At 52.5% G+C, this 19,318-nt stretch overlaps 4 non-coding genes and 4 pseudogenes across 4 annotated transcripts; all 8 read left to right on the top strand.

The window, feature by feature from the left end:
• The first annotated feature begins 3,235 nt into the window (after positions 1-3,235).
• On the top strand, positions 3,236-3,416 carry LOC123724728 (uncharacterized; annotated as a pseudogene).
• Positions 3,417-3,831: 415 nt separating this feature from the next.
• On the top strand, positions 3,832-3,946 carry LOC123724939 (U5 spliceosomal RNA). The gene has a single exon (XR_006757416.1). It is a non-coding gene; the product is annotated as a U5 spliceosomal RNA (small nuclear RNA).
• A 2,345-nt stretch (positions 3,947-6,291) lies between these two features.
• Positions 6,292-6,470, top strand: LOC123724711 (uncharacterized; annotated as a pseudogene).
• A 431-nt stretch (positions 6,471-6,901) lies between these two features.
• LOC123724938 (U5 spliceosomal RNA) lies at positions 6,902-7,016 on the top strand. Its single transcript, XR_006757415.1, has one exon. It is a non-coding gene; the product is annotated as a U5 spliceosomal RNA (small nuclear RNA).
• Positions 7,017-12,749: 5,733 nt separating this feature from the next.
• On the top strand, positions 12,750-12,930 carry LOC123724695 (uncharacterized; annotated as a pseudogene).
• Positions 12,931-13,345: 415 nt separating this feature from the next.
• On the top strand, positions 13,346-13,460 carry LOC123724937 (U5 spliceosomal RNA). The gene has a single exon (XR_006757414.1). It is a non-coding gene; the product is annotated as a U5 spliceosomal RNA (small nuclear RNA).
• A 2,567-nt stretch (positions 13,461-16,027) lies between these two features.
• Positions 16,028-16,203, top strand: LOC123724697 (uncharacterized; annotated as a pseudogene).
• A 463-nt stretch (positions 16,204-16,666) lies between these two features.
• LOC123724935 (U5 spliceosomal RNA) lies at positions 16,667-16,781 on the top strand. The gene has a single exon (XR_006757412.1). It is a non-coding gene; the product is annotated as a U5 spliceosomal RNA (small nuclear RNA).
• Positions 16,782-19,318: the final 2,537 nt, after the last annotated feature.

Raw genomic sequence — 19,318 nt, 5'->3', positions numbered from 1 at the left:
TATAGGTTAGTGGTGGTGTATGGGCCACAGGTGGCGGCAGACAGGAGGGAGATGGTGGACTGTCTGACGCCCCTGTGTGTTACAAATAGGCACTTAGTGATAGGGGGGGATTTTAATATAGATTTAGGGGTAGGGGGTGATAGTAGTGCAGGCTCCATCACCGGGCTTATGGCTTGCCATGGTCTGGTTGATGGAGGCCTGCACACTACTCCGACAATGGCGGGTCCCACATGGCGCAACTCTCGGGGGGTTGCGCGGAGGCTCGACTATATTTTTCTATCTAGGTCTTTGGGTCAGTTGTCTGGGCGGCTGTTGCCTGTTTTCTTCTCAGATCACGACGGGGTGCTCCTGCAGGTGGGGCCGCCAGTCTGCCTCTTCGGTAGGGGGTACTGGAAATTAGATCGGGATGTGCTGGAGGAGCAAGCTTTCGTCGACACCTTTTTTGGTTTCTTTCGGAGGCTTGAAGGCCTCCGGTCCATGTGCGAGGGGGTGTTAGAGTGGTGGGATTTAGTGAAGGTAAGGATTAGGGCTTTTATAATAGGATATTGTAAGAGGAAAAAAAGGGAGGAAAGGAGGGAGGTGGATCGTATCCAAAGGTTGCTCGAACTCGAGTACGAGGCAGGCAACCTCGGCGGGTCGATTGACTGGGAGAGATCCACTGACCTGAAGGCGCAGCTCAGGGAGCTGCAGGAGCGGAAGGCTCGAGCTTTCCTGGAGCGTGCGCATAATGGCTTTCTAGAACATAATGAGACTTGTTCCGCTATGTTCTTTAAGTCGGTTAGGGGCAGACAGAGTAGGAAGATAATGCATGGGGTGAGGAAAGAAGATGGTAGCATAGTTAGAAAACCGGAGGAAATGGTCAGGGTAACAACTGATCATTTCCGAGGTTTATTTAAAGACAGGGTAATAGATGTAGAGCAGGGAAATGTGTTTTTAGAACACTTGTCCCGGCGATTGCCGGAGGACATTAGAGATGTGATGGAGGCTCAGATCTCCCTCGAGGAGGTTGAGAGCGCTCTCAGGAGGATGGGAAAAGGGAAGGTGCCTGGGATGGATGGGCTGCCGGCCGAGTTTTACCTCAAGTTTTGGGGTATACTTGGACCAGTGGTCCTCGAAGTCTTGAAGGCCATCCTTGAGACGGGGGTCCCGGGGGGATCAATGGCTGTTGGGGTGCTGTCACTTCTTTACAAGAAGGGGGAAGTAACTGACCTTGGCAACTGGCGGCCGTTGACCATGCTGTGCGTAGACTATAAGTTGTTAGCAAAGGTCTTAGCGGACCGGTTACGCACAGCCCTTCCCTACGTCATCCATGAGGATCAGACGTGCGGGGTAGAGGGCCGCTCGATTAGATGGAACCTACAGTTGATTAGGGACTCCATCGCTTGGGTAGAAGATAGAGGGCTGCCTTTAATGGTAGCAGCGCTAGATCAGGCGAAAGCCTTTGATCGCCATCTATAGATCTTTTCTATTCAGGGTGTTAGGTAGATTAGGATTTGGGGAAAAGTTTATAGGATGGATCCGTACTTTATATGTCGGAGCGGGGTGCCGGATTAGCGTTAACAGTCACTTAGGTGACGTTTTTGACCTCTCGTCTGGGGTCAGGCAGGGATGCCCGCTCTCGGCTCTCCTTTTCGTTCTGTACATGGAGCCTCTGGGGGCTGCCATTAGGGCAGACACAGGGGTGGAGGGCTTGCTGATTCCTGGAAGTGGCGGTCTCCGTGTAAAGTTGACCCAGTACGCCGACGACACCTCCTTGCTGCTTTGCACGGACTCGTGCCTGATGAGGTCCCTTGCCATCATTGGGGATTTCACCCGAGCGTCAGGGGCGGTTCTTAACCATGCGAAGTCTTCCGTTAAGTTTTTTGGAAGATGGAGTGGTAGGACGGATGTGCCCGGAGGGTTATCTCTCTGTAACGGGGCCCTGAGGATACTCGGGGTCCATTTTGAGACCTCCGGCTCAGCGACGCTGAACTGGAACATGGGCATCGCAGTGGTACAGAGGAAGCTAGCGATGTGGAGGGCTAGGTCTTTGTCCTTTTTAGGCAAGGTCCTGGTTCTCAAGGTGGATGTATTGCCATCTCTATTGTACTTGGCGTACATCTACCCATTGCCTGCTACTCTGAGGAGGCCTCTAGTGAGGCTGGTGTTTCAGTTCATGTGGGGTGGCAGGTACGAGTGGGTCGCCAGGGCACGCATGCTCTGTCCCATTGGGGAGGGAGGTAGGGGGGTACCACATCTCCCCCTCAAGCTGGACGCAATTTTTGTTTCTTTTTTGTTGACGGAGCTTGCTCAGCCAGTAATACACCCGTCCGGTTACCTCCTGCGGGTGTTCTTCTCGTATCAGGCGAGAAGCGTAATGGTGTGGTCTAACACGGGTCCTCGGGCGGAACAGCTGCCGTGGCACTTTGGCCATGCGGCCAAGTGGCTGCGTGCGCACCCCGAGGTTGAAGTCGCCCGAGTAGGTTTAGATCACAGGCACCTGTACGAGGAGGTCAGACGGGCAGTAAGTCCAGCACCTGTAGTGGGCATCCCGGAAGTGGTCTGGGAGGGAGTGCAGGCGCGGGGTCTGGACAACAGGCTCAAGGACCTGAATTGGTTGAGCCTCCACAAGTGTTTGCCGGTGCGCTCCACCATGTACCGGCATAGCTTGGCGCGATCCCCCACCTGCCCAAGAACTTCTTGTGGCAGGGAGGAGACTGTGCGCCATGTCTTTTGGGACTGTGCCATTGCCGGAGTAGTATGGGCGAAGGCACGGGTGTTGTTAGGAAGGGTTAGAGGTGATTTTGTGTTGACTTGGGCTAGGTTAGAGAGAGGTGTAGGGAGAGCGAGGGGGACGGATAGGGATAGGTTTCTGCTCTGGCTTCTCATGAGCCTCTTTAAGCGGGGGCTGTGGGAAGCCAGGCAGAACATGGTCAAGACAGGGAGAGATTGGGGGGTGGAAGGAATAGTGAGGAGGGTGGAAGGTGATTTGAGGGGGAGGATGAAGAGGGAGGAGAGGAAGTGGGGGGCAGCACGCTGCCCGGGAGAGATGGAAGGGGGGATTAGGGCTGGGGTTATTTTAGAATAGGGACGGGAAGATAGGGAAAGGTAGTGTGTAGGATGACGGGGAGGGATGATGCTCCCCTGAGTTTTTTGTTTGGGTTTTATTTTGTTTTTGGAATACAAATGCCATTATTATTTGAATTAGAATGAAAATTATGATTTTGTAAAGTATGAATGGTATTGACGGTAATAAATTATTTTTTCTAAAAAAAAAAAAAAAATCTGTTCTTATCAGTTCAATATCTGATACGTCCCCCATCGGGGGACTACATATTAAATGGATTTTTCGAACAGGGAGTCGGAAATGGGGCTTGCTCCGTCCGCTCCACGCATCGACCCGGTATTGCAGTACCTCCGGGAACGGTGCAACACTTTTCTCCCATTGTCAAGGAAAAAGAAATACACAAAGCTATGTAAAACAGCTAGCAGAAGAAGAGAAGGAATGAAAAAAGAAGAATCATCCAAACTGAAACAAGGGCGAAGCCCCCTTCATGGGGTCCCCCGTTTTCCCGCCATTTTACTTAAAAAAAAATAATAATAAATTGGCCAGGATTGTGTGTGTGTGTGTGTGTGTGTGTGTCTCTGTCTGTTTTTGACCCCCCCAAAAAAATACAATCACTTCACCAGGATTGTCTGTCTGTCTGTCTGTCTGTCTGTCTGTCTGTCTGTGACTTTTTACCCACAGCCCTCGAAAACTTGGAAGAGTGGGTTCGGGGACCACCCGCGGGGACCCGGCCTAGAGTGCACAGTGTGTGTCTCGGGCCCCGACCTCTGACTTCCATACGACTCTGGTTTGTTTCTCTTCATTACGCACAAGCCTTTCGCCTTTTACTAAAGACTTCCGTGGAGAGGAACACTTACGAGTTCAACGTATTTTTGGAAGGGCTTTGCTTCTGGCAGAGCCCGGTATCTTGTTTCAAGAGAAATTGACAGAGATGACGCCGAGGCTTTTGCTCAGGCGTTTGACTTGAAGCCGGCTGACCGACCGACCGACCGACCGACCGACCGGCGTATTTTTCCACTCAAAGTAGTCGCTCGGGCAATTGAGTTCAAGCCCGACGATGACTGGCTTATTTGCCGGGCATTGAACAAATAGTCGCACTAGGCTTAAAGAGCTAGTGACTTAAAGACGCATTAGCGACTTGAAAAAAAAAAACACCTGCCTGTCACCAGGGAAGCGTTGGGTGGGGAGGAGCCAACTTTTTCCAAACCGATGAGGTCTGCCGAGACCCCCGGGGGCCCGGCGGGTGCAGGGGTCAATTTGTGGGTTATCGCTTCTCGGCCTTTTGGCTCAGATCAAGCTTGGTACCGAGGTGCCCCAGAGCCCGCTGAGCCAAAAGGTCGAAGGAAGAAGGGCGGTAATTTTTGGTTTGTGAGAATTTGGTTTTTCAACAAGCGGCTTCTTTTTTGTTGGAAGAGAGCCTTACCGGACAAGATGGCAGAAAATGTTCCAAAAAGATCGGTTCCGGGGATTGGACTTGTAAACACGGTGAGGTTTGCATGGAGCAGCAAAGACATGGAGCCAATCGGGAGAGAAACATTTGGGAGATCTGTCTTGATGGGGATCCTGAATCTGACGGTTAAAGACGTTTTATGCCTTCAGGGTAACCCAATAGAGAAAGCATATGATGTCACCTTTTACACCGAGGCAATGCATGACGAAATCATGAAGAAGGTGAAGGCTGTGGGAGATACGAGGCCTTTGAGTTACTACGAGGTCTCAAGTTTGGTGAAGAATAACTTTAGGGTGGTAACTGTGAATATATACAACCCGCACGTCAAGGACGAGGAGGTAAGGGCATTCCTGGGGAGGTTTATGGACAACGTATCATCGGCGAGACTCCTCAGGGACTCCCTGGGGTTCTGGAATGGAAGGCGGGGTTTCCAGGCACTCCTCAGGGAGGACCCTACGGGATTGGGTGGATACCTCCATCCTCCTGCGATGTTCTCCCTGGGGGCTGACAGGGGGACGTTGTACTATGCACGTCAGCCCCCATTTTGCAGGCGCTGTATGGCCTATGGTCATATCCTCGCCTCGTGCAGCACAAAGAAATGCAGGTATTGTGGATCTGTGGAGCACGAGGCGAGGGACTGTGACGCGCCGAAGGCATGTCACGGGTGTGGCAGTTTGACGCACCTGTGGCGTGAATGCCCGGCGCGTCAGAGGTCATACGCGTCTGCAGCTGGGGGGGGGGAGCGAGAGCGGAGGATGGGGGAAGAAGAGGAGAGGAACAAGAGGAAAGAAAAGGCACGGAGGAAAAGGACACAGTGCGGGAGGAGAAGGAAAGAGCGGCAGCGGGAGAAGAGAGAAAGAAAGAAATGGACTTGGTGGAACCAGAAGGACGGAAGGCTGAAGGAGAGGAGGAGCAGGAGGAGGAAAGAGATAGGAGGGTGGAGGGGCTGGAGAAGACGGTGGTGGAGAAGAAGGAGACGGAGAAGGCAATAGAGAGGGAGGAGACAGGGAAGACGGCGGTGGAGGAGAAAGAGACAGAAAGAGAGGAGACAGAGAAGGCAGCGGTGGCGGGACCAGAAGGAGAGGGAGTAAAGGAGTGGGGGGACAGTAAAGAGGTAAAATCACGAGTAGAGGAGTTGAGGGAGATGGTAGGGGGGCTGACGGACACGGTGAATGACGCGGTGGGGGGGCTGACGGACGCAGATAGGGATGTTCCCTGGCTGCGCCCTCCACCGATAAAGAGACCTAAAAAGTGGGAGCGTAAGGACAGCAGGAGGAGGAAGGCTGGTAAGGGGTGGTAGGGCAGGGGGGAGAGGATGCGGGGCCCTCATGGGCTCCCTCCTCTTCATGCTCTTTTTACACCCCTGGCTGAGCTGGACCTTCCAGGCATTGCCCAGGGTTGGGGGATGGAGGAAGGTGTTAATTTTTTGTTTGAGGGCATGGGGTGCTCGGGCCAGAGTCAGGAGGAGGGCGGGGTGATAGATTTAAGTGGGGGGCACAAGACAGAGTGTTTGCTTGTGCCGGGCACTGATTCTGTATCCAGGGGAGAGGGGATGGTGGCCGACGGCGGAGCGTCAGGAGTGGAGGAGGCATCCCCGTCGGTCGGGAGGATAGGGTGAGTTTATTTGGATTTTTTTGTTGTTATTATGGGGTTGGTTTGTAGTTGAGAAGGGGAGGGAAGATGTTTTCCTGGGTCTTTGTTTAAGGGTTTTTGGTTTGTGTAATTATTAAAGATGCCTAGTTATGATTTCGATTGGAATATATGGTTTTGTATTGAACGGCATAGAAAGTAATAAATATATTTTGTAAAAAAAAAAAAAAATCTGTTCTTATCAGTTTAATATCTGATACGTCCCCCATCGGGGGACTACATATTAAATGGATTTTTCGAACAGGGAGTCGGAAATGGGGCTTGCTCCGTCCGCTCCACGCATCGACCCGGTATTGCAGTACCTCCGGGAACGGTGCAACACTTTTCTCCCATTGTCAAGGAAAAAGAAATACACAAAGCTATGTAAAACAGCTAGCAGAAGAAGAGAAGGAATGAAAAAAGAAGAATCATCCAAACTGAAACAAGGGCGAAGCCCCCTTCATGGGGTCCCCCGTTTTCCCGCCATTTTACTTTAAAAAAAAAATTTAATAAATAAATAAATTGGCCAGGATTGTGTGTGTGTGTGTGTGTGTGTGTGTGTGTGTGTGTTCTCTGTCTGTTTTTGACCCCCCAAAAAAAATACAATCACTTCACCAGGATTGTCTGTCTGTCTGTCTGTCTGTCTGTCTGTCTGTGACTTTTTACCCACAGCCCTCGAAAACTTGGAAGAGTGGGTTCGGGGACCACCCGCGGGGACCCGGCCTAGAGTGCACAGTGTGTGTCTCGGGCCCCGACCTCTGACTTCCATACGACTCTGGTTTGTTTCTCTTCATTACGCACAAGCCTTTCGCCTTTTACTAAAGACTTCCGTGGAGAGGAACACTTACGAGTTCAACGTATTTTTGGAAGGGCTTTGCTTCTGGCAGAGCCCGGTATCTTGTTTCAAGAGAAATTGACAGAGATGACGCCGAGGCTTTTTGCTCAGGCGTTTGACTTGAAGCCGGCTGACCGACCGACCGACCGACCGACCGGCGTATTTTTCCACTCAAAGTAGTCGCTCGGGCAATTGAGTTCAAGCCCGACGATGACTGGCTTATTTGCCGGGCATTGAACAAATAGTCGCACTAGGCTTAAAGAGCTAGTGACTTAAAGACGCATTAGCGACTTGAAAAAAAAAAACACCTGCCTGTCACCAGGGAAGCGTTGGGTGGGGAGGAGCCAACTTTTTCCAAACCGATGAGGTCTGCCGAGACCCCCGGGGGCCCGGCGGTTGCAGGGGTCAATTTGTGGGTTATCGCTTCTCGGCCTTTTGGCTCAGATCAAGCTTGGTACCGAGGTGCCCCAGAGCTCGCTGAGTCAAAAGGTCGACGACAGGAGAGCGGTAAGTTTTTTTTTTGATTTCTTGGGTATTGTATCTCGGCCATTTTGTTCTTTGTTTATCTTTTTAGGGTTTTTTTTCCCTTTCTGAGAAGGAAGCAAGAGAGGAGTCGAGGGCGCCAATCTCCTAGCAGAGATGGCGCAAAATACATCATACAGGTCGGTCCCTGTGATCGGGCTTGCAAACACGGTTCGTTTTTCGTGGAAGAACAAGGAGTTGGATCCGTTTGGACGGGAAACATTTGGAAGGACTATCTTGATTGGAATCTTCAAGCTGTCAGTTAAGGACGTGTTTTGCCTACAAGGGAACTCATTGGAAGGAGCTTTTGACGTGGCATTACACACAGAAGAAAAACACAATGAGGTACTAAGAAAGGCGAAAGCAGTGGGAGGCACGAAGCCAATGTGCAATTATGAGGTGACCAGCCTTGCGAGGAATAATTACAGGGTTGTAACTGTAAACATGTACAATCCGTATGTCAAAGATGAGGAGGTGAGGGCCTTTCTGGGGAGATATATGGATAATGTCTCCTCAGCAAGGGCCCTCAAAGATTCACTTGGATTTTGGAATGGTAGAAGGGGTTTCCAGGCCCTCCTCAGGGAGGACCCGAAGGGGCTGGGTGGCTACCTTCATCCCCCGGCAATGTTCTCCCTGGGGGCTGACAGGGGGACATTATTTTATGACACGTCAGCCCCCGTTTTGCAGGCGCTGTATGGCCTACGGTCATATCCTAGCCTCGTGCAGCACGAGAAAATGCAGATTTTGTGGATCTGGAGAGCACGAGGCTAGGGACTGTGACGAGCCGAAGGCGTGCCACGGGTGTGGCTCATCCGCACACCTGTGGCGGGGATGCCCGGCTCGTCAGCGGTCATACGCGTCTGCAGCTGGAGGGGGACAGGAGCGGGGGATGGGGGAAGAAGAGGAGGGGGAGGAGGCCAAGAACAAGACCCGACTACAGGCCCAGAGGTGAAGGCCTCAAAGGAGGAGGGAAGAGCGGCAGCAGGAAGAGATGGAGATGGCAAGGGAGCAGGAGAACCAGGAGGAGAGAAAGGAAAGGAAGCAGGAAGAAGCAAGGAAGTGGAGGAGCCAGAGAGAGCAGCAGAGGAGGAAGAGGTGGGGAAGAAGGAGACGGCGGAAGGACCAGAAGACGAGGAGGAGGGGGGAGGGTGGGAGGGAGGGAGTGGGGGGACAGCATAACATCAAGTGCCCTAGTGGAGGAGATGAGGGGAATGGTGGAGGAGCTGGGGGAGGGGGGGTGGTGTTTCCCCGCTACACCAAACACCGAAAAAAAGAAAGGGAAAAGGAAGGGGGGCTCGGAGGACAGCGAGAGGGGGGAGGGGTGGCCAAACGAGCGATGGGGCTGGGAGAAAAATCTGTGTCCTCGCTGGCTTCCCCAGCCCCTCAACTCCAGGGGTTGTGGAACAACCCAACAAGGATGAGGGGGGACGCTGTTCTTGATTGAGGACATGGGCTCTCCCACTCTCTTCCCAACAAGTTACGAGGAGGGGGAAGTGGAGGAGGTGGGGGGTCAACCCAGGGTACAGGAAACTCAGAGGCCAAACACCATTCCATCATCCTGGATTGGTGGGATGGAGGAAGACGGGGGACGTCGGGAGTGCGGAGGGAGTCCCCGCCGGTGGAGATGGAGCAGGGGAGCATCGGGTGAGCCTCCTGTTTTTGTTTTCATTGGGTTTAGTATTTGGGTGATGTTAGGTTGTTTTGTATTGATTTTAATTTAATTTTCTTTCAAGATGATTACTTTTGTTAGCTTAAATGTAAGAGGGTTAAGGGATGTTGTTAAGAGGAGGGCGGTGTTTAGTTTTCTAGAAGGGGTGGGTTTTGATTTCTGTTTTCTACAGGAGGTTCACCTGAGGGATGGTGGGGATGTCAATAGGTTTAGAAGGGAGTGGGACAAGGGAGAGTCGGTTTGGGGGATCGGGGGAGTGCACTCATCGGGGGTAGGGATTTTGTGTGGGCACAGAGATGTAAAGGTGGAGGGTTCTTTTGTGGTTATGCAGGGGAGGGTTATGGGGATGGATGTCACTTTTAGGGATAGTAGGTATAGGTTAGTGGTGGTGTATGGGCCACAGGTGGCGGCAGACAGGAGGGAGATGGTGGACTGTCTGACGCCCCTGTGTGTTACAAATAGGCACTTAGTGATAGGGGGGGATTTTAATATAGATTTAGGGGTAGGGGGTGATAGTAGTGCAGGCTCCATCACCGGGCTTATGGCTTGCCATGGTCTGGTTGATGGAGGCCTGCACACTACTCCGACAATGGCGGGTCCCACATGGCGCAACTCTCGGGGGGTTGCGCGGAGGCTCGACTATATTTTTCTATCTAGGTCTTTGGGTCAGTTGTCTGGGCGGCTGTTGCCTGTTTTCTTCTCAGATCACGACGGGGTGCTCCTGCAGGTGGGGCCGCCAGTCTGCCTCTTCGGTAGGGGGGTACTGGAAATTAGATCGGGATGTGCTGGAGGAGCAAGCTTTCGTCGACACCTTTTTTGGTTTCTTTCGGAGGCTTGAAGGCCTCCGGTCCATGTGCGAGGGGGTGTTAGAGTGGTGGGATTTAGTGAAGGTAAGGATTAGGGCTTTTATAATAGGATATTGTAAGAGGAAAAAAAGGGAGGAAAGGAGGGAGGTGGATCGTATCCAAAGGTTGCTCGAACTCGAGTACGAGGCAGGCAACCTCGGCGGGTCGATTGACTGGGAGAGATCCACTGACCTGAAGGCGCAGCTCAGGGAGCTGCAGGAGCGGAAGGCTCGAGCTTTCCTGGAGCGTGCGCATAATGGCTTTCTAGAACATAATGAGACTTGTTCCGCTATGTTCTTTAAGTCGGTTAGGGGCAGACAGAGTAGGAAGATAATGCATGGGGTGAGGAAAGAAGATGGTAGCATAGTTAGAAAACCGGAGGAAATGGTCAGGGTAACAACTGATCATTTCCGAGGTTTATTTAAAGACAGGGTAATAGATGTAGAGCAGGGAAATGTGTTTTTAGAACACTTGTCCCGGAGGACATTAGAGATGTGATGGAGGCTCAGATCTCCCTCGAGGAGGTTGAGAGCGCTCTCAGGAGGATGGGAAAAGGGAAGGTGCCTGGGATGGATGGGCTGCCGGCCGAGTTTTACCTCAAGTTTTGGGGTATACTTGGACCAGTGGTCCTCGAAGTCTTGAAGGCCATCCTTGAGACGGGGGTCCCGGGGGGATCAATGGCTGTTGGGGTGCTGTCACTTCTTTACAAGAAGGGGGAAGTAACTGACCTTGGCAACTGGCGGCCGTTGACCATGCTGTGCGTAGACTATAAGTTGTTAGCAAAGGTCTTAGCGGACCGGTTACGCACAGCCCTTCCCTACGTCATCCATGAGGATCAGACGTGCGGGGTAGAGGGCCGCTCGATTAGATGGAACCTACAGTTGATTAGGGACTCCATCGCTTGGGTAGAAGATAGAGGGCTGCCTTTAATGGTAGCAGCGCTAGATCAGGCGAAAGCCTTTGATCGCGTGAATAGATCTTTTCTATTCAGGGTGTTAGGTAGATTAGGATTTGGGGAAAAGTTTATAGGATGGATCCGTACTTTATATGTCGGAGCGGGGTGCCGGATTAGCGTTAACAGTCACTTAGGTGACGTTTTTGACCTCTCGTCTGGGGTCAGGCAGGGATGCCCGCTCTCGGCTCTCCTTTTCGTTCTGTACATGGAGCCTCTGGGGGCTGCCATTAGGGCAGACACAGGGGTGGAGGGCTTGCTGATTCCTGGAAGTGGCGGTCTCCGTGTAAAGTTGACCCAGTACGCCGACGACACCTCCTTGCTGCTTTGCAAGGACTCGTGCCTGATGAGGTCCCTTGCCATCATTGGGGATTTCACCCGAGCGTCGGGGGCGGTTCTTAACCATGCGAAGTCTTCCGTTAAGTTTTTTGGAAGATGGAGTGGTAGGACGGATGTGCCCGGAGGGTTATCTCTCTGTAACGGGGCCCTGAGGATACTCGGGGTCCATTTTGAGACCTCCGGCTCAGCAACGCTGAACTGGAACATGGGCATCGCAGTGGTACAGAGGAAGCTAGCGATGTGGAGGGCTAGGTCTTTGTCCTTTTTAGGCAAGGTCCTGGTTCTCAAGGTGGATATATTGCCATCTCTATTGTACTTGGCGTACATCTACCCATTGCCTGCTAGTCTGAGGAGGCCTCTAGTGAGGCTGGTGTTTCAGTTCATGTGGGGTGGCAGGTACGAGTGGGTCGCCAGGGCACGCATGCTCTGTCCCATTGGGGAGGGAGGTAGGGGGGTACCACATCTCCCCCTCAAGCTGGACGCAATTTTTGTTTCTTTTTTGTTGACGGAGCTTGCTCAGCCAGTAATACACCCGTCCGGTTACCTCCTGCGGGTGTTCTTCTCGTATCAGGCGAGAAGCGTAATGGTGTGGTCTAACACGGGTCCTCGGGCGGAACAGCTGCCGTGGCACTTTGGCCATGCGGCCAAGTGGCTGCGTGCGCACCCCGAGGTTGAAGTCGCCCGAGTAGGTTTAGATCACAGGCACCTGTACGAGGAGGTCAGACGGGCAGTAAGTCCAGCACCTGTAGTGGGCATCCCGGAAGTGGTCTGGGAGGGAGTGCAGGCGCGGGGTCTGGACAACAGGCTCAAGGACCTGAATTGGTTGAGCCTCCACAAGTGTTTGCCGGTGCGCTCCACCATGTACCAGCATAGCTTGGCGCGATCCCCCACCTGCCCAAGAACTTCTTGTGGAAGGGAGGAGACTGTGCGCCATGTCTTTTGGGACTGTGCCATTGCCGGAGTAGTATGGGCGAAGGCACGGGTGTTGTTAGGAAGGGTTAGAGGTGATTTTGTGTTGACTTGGGCTAGGTTAGAGAGAGGTGTAGGGAGAGCGAGGGGGACGGATAGGGATAGGTTTCTGCTCTGGCTTCTCATGAGCCTCTTTAAGCGGGGGCTGTGGGAAGCCAGGCAGAACATGGTCAAGACAGGGAGAGATTGGGGGGTGGAAGGAATAGTGAGGAGGGTGGAAGGTGATTTGAGGGGGAGGATGAAGAGGGAGGAGAGGAAGTGGGGGCAGCACGCTGCCCGGGAGAGATGGAAGGGGGGGATTAGGGCTGGGGTTATTTTAGAATAGGGACGGGAAGATAGGGAAAGGTAGTGTGTAGGATGACGGGGAGGGATGATGCTCCCCTGAGTTTTTTGTTTGGGTTTTATTTTGTTTTTGGAATACAAATGCCAATATTATTTGAATTAGAATGAAAATTATGATTTTGTAAAGTATGAACTGTATTGACGGTAATAAATTATTTTTTCTCAAAAAATAAAAAAAATCTGTTCTTATCAGTTTAATATCTGATACGTCCCCCATCGGGGGACTACATATTAAATGGATTTTTCGAACAGGGAGTCGGAAATGGGGCTTGCTCCGTCCGCTCCACGCATCGACCCGGTATTGCAGTACCTCCGGGAACGGTGCAACACTTTTCTCCCATTGTCAAGGAAAAAGAAATACACAAAGCTATGTAAAACAGCTAGCAGAAGAAGAGAAGGAATGAAAAAAGAAGAATCATCCAAACTGAAACAAGGGCGAAGCCCCCTTCATGGGGTCCCCCGTTTTCCCGCCATTTTACTTAAAAAAATAGAAATAAAAAAATTGGCCAGGATTGTGTGTGTGTGTGTGTGTGTGTGTGTGTGTGTGTGTGTGTCTCTGTCTGTTTTTGACCCCCCCAAAAAAATACAATCACTTCACCAGGATTGTCTGTCTGTCTGTCTGTCTGTGACTTTTTACCCACAGCCCTCGAAAACTTGGAAGAGTGGGTTCGGGGACCACCCGCGGGGACCCGGCCTAGAGTGCACAGTGTGTGTCTCGGGCCCCGACCTCTGACTTCCATACGACTCTGGTTTGTTTCTCTTCATTACGCACAAGCCTTTCGCCTTTTACTAAAGACTTCCGTGGAGAGGAACACTTACGAGTTCAACGTATTTTTGGAAGGGCTTTGCTTCTGGCAGAGCCCGGTATCTTGTTTCAAGAGAAATTGACAGAGATGACGCCGAGGCTTTTTGCTCAGGCGTTTGACTTGAAGCCGGCTGACCGACCGACCGACCGACCGACCGACCGACCGGCGTATTTTTCCACTCAAAGTAGTCGCTCGGGCAATTGAGTTCAAGCCCGACGATGACTGGCTTATTTGCCGGGCATTGAACAAATAGTCGCACTAGGCTTAAAGAGCTAGTGACTTAAAGACGCATTAGCGACTTGAAAAAAAAAAACACCTGCCTGTCACCAGGGAAGCGTTGGGTGGGGAGGAGCCAACTTTTTCCAAACCGATGAGGTCTGCCGAGACCCCCGGGGGCCCGGCGGGTGCAGGGGTCAATTTGTGGGTTATCGCTTCTCGGCCTTTTGGCTCAGATCAAGCTTGGTACCGAGGTGCCCCAGAGCCCGCTGAGCCAAAAGGTCGAAGGAAGGCAGGAGGGAGGAAAGTTTGTTGTTTTTGGTTTTTTGAGACACGGTTGGTGTATTTTGCCGCTCTTTTCAGTTTTTACTTTTTTGGAGGAAAAGCAGGAGCGGAGGAGAGTGTACTACAGGGAGGCCAGTCCCTAGGATGGGGCTGGCGAATACGGTGCGCTTTTCCTGGAGGGATAAGGCGATGGATCCACTGGACAGAGACGCTTTTGGGAGGACTATCCTGATCGGTATCCTTGGGCTGAAGGTGGAGGAAGTGTTCTGCCTACAAGAAAACCCATTGGAGGGTGCATATGATGTGGCATTGCATACGGAGAAAAAGCACGACGAGATTCTCAGAAAGGTGAGAGAAGTGGAAAAGGAGAAGCCGATGTCCCATTACGTGGTGACTAGCTTGGCGAGGAGCAATTTCCGAGTGGTTAACGTGAACATTTACAACCCTTACGTTAAGGACGAGGAGGTGAGGGCCTTTCTGGGGAGATACATGGATGGTGTCTCCTCAGGAAGGCACCTCAAAGATTCCCTGGGCTTTTGGACCGGGAGGAGGGGTTTCAGGCCCTCCTAAGAGAGGACCCAAATGGATTGGGTGGATACCTCCATCGTCCGGCGATGTTCTCCTTGGGGGCTGACCGGGGGACGTTGCATTATGCCCGTCAGCCTCCGTTCTGCAGGCGTTGTATGGCCTATGGTCATATCCTCGCCTCGTGCAGCACAAAAAAGTGTAGGTATTGTGGATCTACGGAGCACGAGGCGAGGGACTGTGACGCGCCGAAGGCATGTCACGGGTGTGGCATGCTGACGCACCTGTGGCGTGAATGCCCGGCGCGTCAGAGGTCATACGCGTCTGCAGCAGGGGGGGGAGCGAGAGCCGTGGATGGGGGAAGAAGAGGAGGGGACAAAGAGCCAGGAACAGGAACGGAGGAAAGGGACGCACGGCGGGAGAAGGAAAGAACGACAGCAGGAGCAGAAGAAGAAAAGGAAGAAGTGGATACGGTGGAATCGGAGGGGCGGGAGGCTGAAGGAGAGGAGGAGCAGGAGGCTGAAGGAGAGAAGGAGCAGGAGGAGGAAGGAGATAAGAGAGTGGAGGGGTCGGAGAAGACAGCGGTGGAGAAGGAGACGGAGAAGGAAACAGAGAGGGAGGAGATAGAGAAGACGGCGGTGGAGAAGAAAGAGACAGAAAGGAAGGAGACAGGGAAGAAGGTGGTGGAGAAGAAAGAGACAGAAAGGAAGGAGACAGGGAAGAAGGTGGTGGAGAAGAAAGAGACAGAAAGGAAGGAGACAGGGAAGAAGGTGGTGGAGAAGAAAGAGACAGAAAGGAAGGAGACAGGGAAGAAGGTGGTGGAGAAGAAAGAAACAGAAAGGGAGGAGAAAGAGAAGGCAGTGGTGGCGGGACCAGTAGGAGAAGGAGTGAAGGAGTGGGGGGACAGTAAAGAGGTGAGATCACGGGTGGAGGAGCTGAGGGAGATGGTGGGGGGGCTGCCGGACAATATGAACAAAGCGAGGGGGGGGCTGACGGACGCAGAAAGGGATGTTCCCTGGCTGCGTCCTCCACCTATAAAGAGGCCAAAGAAGGGGGAGCGACCGGACAGCAGGAGGAAGAAGGGTGGTAAAAGGGGGGTGGGGGAAGGGCAGGAAGGAGAGGTTGCAGGGCCCTCGTGGGCTCCCTCTTCTTCATGTTCTTTTACACCCCTGGCAGAGCTGGACCTACCAGGCATGGCCAAGGAATGGGGAATGGAGGAAGGAGAAAGTTTCCTGTTTGGGGACATGGGGTGCTCGAGCCGGAGCCCGGAGGAGGGGGGTGGTGGATTTGAGTGGGGGCACAAGACACAGAGTGTGGGTGTGCCGGGTATTGGTGGTGTTTCCAGGGGAGAGGGGATGGCGGCCGACGGGGGAGCGTCAGGAGTGGAGAGGGCGTCCCCGTCGGTCGGGATGGGGTGAGTTTTTCTTTGATTTTTGGTGTGGGTTTTGGTTTGTAGATGGGAAGGGGAGGGAAAATGCTCCCATGACTTTTGGTTTTTGGGTTTGGTTATTATTGAATAGTTTTGAAATGTTTAATGGAATTTGTGTTTGAATTGATTGATTTGTATAAGATTTTTGTTGGGTTTTGAACGTAATAAATATATTTTATTAAAAAAAAAAATCTGTTCTTATCAGTTTAATATCTGATACGTCCCCCATCGGGGGACTACATATTAAATGGATTTTTCGAACAGGGAGTCGGAAATGGGGCTTGCTCCGTCCGCTCCACGCATCGACCCGGTATTGCAGTACCTCCGGGAACGGTGCAACACTTTTCTCCCATTGTCAAGGAAAAAGAAATACACAAAGCTATGTAAAACAGCTAGCAGAAGAAGAGAAGGAATGAAAAAAGAAGAATCATCCAAACTGAAACAAGGGCGAAGCCCCCTTCATGGGGGTCCCCCGTTTTCCCGCCATTTTACTTAAAAAAAAATAATAAACAAACAAACAAAAAAATTGGCCAGGATTGTGTGTGTGTGTGTGTGTGTGTGTGTGTGTGTGTGTGTGTGTGTGTGTGTGTCTCTGTCTGTTTTTGACCCCCCCAAAAAAATACAATCACTTCACCAGGATTGTCTGTCTGTCTGTCTGTCTGTCTGTCTGTCTGTCTGTCTGTCTGTGACTTTTTACCCACAGCCCTCGAAAACTTGGAAGAGTGGGTTCGGGGACCACCTGCGGGGACCCGGCCTAGAGTGCACAGTGTGTGTCTCGGGCCCCGACCTCTGACTTCCATACGACTCTGGTTTGTTTCTCTTCATTACGCACAAGCCTTTCGCCTTTTACTAAAGACTTCCGTGGAGAGGAACACTTACGAGTTCAACGTATTTTTGGAAGGGCTTTGCTTCTGGCAGAGCCCGGTATCTTGTTTCAAGAGAAATTGACAGAGATGACGCCGAGGCTTTTTGTTCAGGCGTTTGACTTGAAGCCGGCTGACCGACCGACCGACCGACCGACCGACCGGCGTATTTTTCCACTCAAAGTAGTCGCTCGGGCAATTGAGTTCAAGCCCGACGATGACTGGCTTATTTGCCGGGCATTGAACAAATAGTCGCACTAGGCTTAAAGAGCTAGTGACTTAAAGACGCATTAGCGACTTGAAAAAAAAAACACCTGCCTGTCACCAGGGAAGCGTTGGGTGGGGAGGAGCCAACTTTTTCCAAACCGATGAGGTCTGCCGAGACCCCCGGGGGCCCGGCGGGTGCAGGGGTCAATTTGTGGGTTATCGCTTCTCGGCCTTTTGGCTCAGATCAAGCTTGGTACCGAGGTGCCCCAGAGCCCGCTGAGCCAAAAGGTCGAAGGAAGGCAGGAGGGAGGAAAGTTTGTTGTTTTTGGTTTTTTGAGACACGGTTGGTGTATTTTGCCGCTCTTTTCAGTTTTTACTTTTTTGGAGGAAAAGCAGGAGCGGAGGAGAGTGCGCCAAGCTCCTTGCGGAGATGGCGCAAAATACTACAGGGAGGCCAGTCCCTAGGATGGGGCTGGCGAATACGGTGCGCTTTTCCTGGAGGGATAAGGCGATGGATCCACTGGACAGAGACGCTTTTGGGAGGACTATCCTGATCGGTATCCTTGGGCTGAAGGTGGAGGAAGTGTTCTGCCTACAAGAAAACCCATTGGAGGGTGCATATGATGTGGCATTGCATACGGAGAAAAAGCACGACGAGATTCTCAGAAAGGTGAGAGAAGTGGAAAAGGAGAAGCCGATGTCCCATTACGTGGTGACTAGCTTGGCGAGGAGCAATTTCCGAGTGGTTAACGTGAACATTTACAACCCTTACGTTAAGGACGAGGAGGTGAGGGCCTTTCTGGGGAGATACATGGATGGTGTCTCCTCAGGAAGGCACCTCAAAGATTCCCTGGGCTTTTGGACCGGGAGGAGGGGTTTCCAGGCCCTCCTAAGAGAGGACCCAAATGGATTGGGTGGATACCTCCATCCTCCGGCGATGTTCTCCTTGGGGGCTGACCGGGGGACGTTGCATTATGCCCGTCAGCCTCCGTTCTGCAGGCGTTGTATGGCCTATGGTCATATCCTCGCCTCGTGCAGCACAAAAAAGTGTAGGTATTGTGGATCTACGGAGCACGAGGCGAGGGACTGTGACGCGCCGAAGGCATGTCACGGGTGTGGCATGCTGACGCACCTGTGGCGTGAATGCCCGGCGCGTCAGAGGTCATACGCGTCTGCAGCAGGGGGGGGAGCAAGAGCCGGGGATGGGGGAAGAAGAGGAGGGGACAAAGAGCCAGGAACAGGAACGGAGGAAAGGGACGCACGGCGGGAGAAGGAAAGAACGACAGCAGGAGCAGAAGAAGAAAAGGAAGAAGTGGACACGGTGGAATCGGAGGGGCGGGAGGCTGAAGGAGAGGAGGAGCAGGAGGCTGAAGGAGAGAAGGAGCAGGAGGAGGAAGGAGATAAGAGAGTGGAGGGGTCGGAGAAGACAGCGGTGGAGAAGGAGACGGAGAAGGAAACAGAGAGGGAGGAGATAGAGAAGACGGCGGTGGAGAAGAAAGAGACAGAAAGGAAGGAGACAGGGAAGAAGGTGGTGGAGAAGAAAGAGACAGAAAGGAAGGAGACAGGGAAGAAGGTGGTGGAGAAGAAAGAGACAGAAAGGAAGGAGACAGGGAAGAAGGTGGTGGAGAAGAAAGAGACAGAAAGGAAGGAGACAGGGAAGAAGGTGGTGGAGAAGAAAGAAACAGAAAGGGAGGAGAAAGAGAAGGCAGTGGTGGCGGGACCAGTAGGAGAAGGAGTGAAGGAGTGGGGGGACAGTAAAGAGGTGAGATCACGGGTGGAGGAGCTGAGGGAGATGGTGGGGGGCTGCCGGACAATATGAACAAAGCGAGGGGGGGCTGACGGACGCAGAAAGGGATGTTCCCTGGCTGCGTCCTCCACCTATAAAGAGGCCAAAGAAGGGGAGCGACCGGACAGCAGGAGGAAGAAGGGTGGTAAAAGGGGGGTGGGGGAAGGGCAGGAAGGAGAGGTTGCAGGGCCCTCGTGGGCTCCCTCTTCTTCATGTTCTTTTACACCCCTGGCAGAGCTGGACCTACCAGGCATGGCCAAGGAATGGGGAATGGAGGAAGGAGAAAGTTTCCTGTTTGGGGACATGGGGTGCTCGAGCCGGAGCCCGGAGGAGGGGGTGGTGGATTTGAGTGGGGGGCACAAGACACAGAGTGTGGGTGTGCCGGGTATTGGTGGTGTTTCCAGGGGAGAGGGGATGGCGGCCGACGGGGAGCGTCAGGAGTGGAGAGGGCGTCCCCGTCGGTCGGGATGGGGTGAGTTTTTCTTTGATTTTTGGTGTGGGTTTTGGTTTGTAGATGGGAAGGGGAGGGAAAATGCTCCCATGACTTTTGGTTTTTGGGTTTGGTTATTATTGAATAGTTTTGAAATGTTTAATGGAATTTGT

The sequence above is a fragment of the Salmo salar genome, chromosome ssa10 (assembly GCF_905237065.1).
Source record: "Salmo salar chromosome ssa10, Ssal_v3.1, whole genome shotgun sequence".
Taxonomy (NCBI): Eukaryota; Metazoa; Chordata; class Actinopteri; order Salmoniformes; family Salmonidae; genus Salmo; species Salmo salar.
The sequence above is the reverse complement of the archived record's forward strand: the minus strand, read 5'-3'. Positions and strand labels throughout refer to the sequence as shown.